Genomic DNA, 1,784 nt, shown 5'->3' with positions numbered 1-1,784 from the left:
AAATTAATGGTAAATAGTGTTTATGGAAAATGTATGAGAATCCACGTAAAAGGTTAGATATTAAGTTAGTATCCAATGATCGAAAAGCTCATAGACTAATGAGAAAACTTAATTTCATTGATAGAACTATATATTCCAATGAGCTTATGTCGTTACATTTTCAAAAAGAAAAAATTAAATTTGATAAACCAATATATGTTGGATTTTCTATTTTGGATATTTCGAAAACATATATTTATAATTTCCATTATAATGTAATGAAAAATAAATACGGGAAAAATATATCACTATTATATACCGACACTGATTCATTAATATATCGTATTAAAACAAATAATTTTTTTGATGATTTAAAATTTGATTTGTTGAATCACTTTGATACTTCTAATTTTCCAATTGATCACATTTGTTACAGTGATAAACGTAAATACATCCCGGGGCTGTTTAAAGATGAACTTAAAAGTAAGATTATGACCGAATTTGCAACACTAAGACCTAAATTATACGCTTATACGGTAGGTGGTATTGAATACAAAAAGGCAAAAGGTGTAAAAAAGTATGTTAGAGACAAGTATATGACAGTCAATCATTATTTAGATATTTTATCAAAGTTCAGTATACAAAATTCTAAACATAAGGATACATTAAATGATAAATCTAGTAAAATTAATGCATACTGTGATATTAACTCGATACAGTCAACCAAACATAATGTATATTCAAAAACAATGAGAAAAATTGTATTGAGTGCAAATGATGATAAACGTGTTATATTAAAAGGTGGTATTTGTACACTACCATATGGTCATTATAAATTAAAATAATCAAGAGTAATTATAGTTATATTTTATTACAATCACATTTTATAATTATTAAATCATTCAAAATTGTATATTTTGATTCCAAAATCAATATAAAAATATAAAAGCACATGCATTATATTATATCTAATATTTATGATTACAAATTGTTATCGATTATCAACGTATTATGTAAGCTATCGAAACCTTTTCATAAAACTAATTGATTATTTTTATATAAATAAAATAATCGTTGTTTTTTTTTATATATATTTTATTGCTTGAGTTAACCTGTACATTTTAGTTAATAAGTCATTGTATTTAAATCGATCATTTTATAAATTGTAAAAATTAAAACAAATTAGTGATAATTAATTTGGTTACAGACCTTTTGATAAAACTATGTATATATTTTAATATTCCGTCATTAACATTAACCTTTACGTATGATTAATTTCTGATTTTTAATAATATACCTATCTAATTATATTGTGATAGACTTTGATCGATATTCATTATGATAAATTGTAAGTAATATGATTTGTAATACTATAATTATTTATTAATTTTAAAATAGTTATATGTGAGTTCTATGATGTAAAATGTTTATAATTTATTGATTTATTATATATAGAACATTTCTGATTATATACTATACAAATCACTAACAAACACTATATGATCATTTTTTATTTTTTTTTTTAAATATTATTTTGTAGCACATAACTCCACTCTGTCTATCACTTATTAATGCAATCATAAATTTTTATTATTATTGTAATCCTATTGTATTAATATGCTATTATTGTTATAGTTATTCTAAATTGTAAATTGTAAATTATCAGTACAAACATTTAATAAAAATAAATAACTAAATGTTACATTTTATATTTTATAATTTAATTTTGAAATTTAGTGTTATACATTATGTTTTCTTTTACCTGGTATAACTAAATCATTTGATCGATGTGGTACTTACTAATA

Source organism: Acyrthosiphon pisum, chromosome A2, assembly GCF_005508785.2.
Source record: "Acyrthosiphon pisum isolate AL4f chromosome A2, pea_aphid_22Mar2018_4r6ur, whole genome shotgun sequence".
Taxonomy (NCBI): Eukaryota; Metazoa; Arthropoda; class Insecta; order Hemiptera; family Aphididae; genus Acyrthosiphon; species Acyrthosiphon pisum.
The sequence above is the reverse complement of the archived record's forward strand: the minus strand, read 5'-3'. Positions refer to the sequence as shown.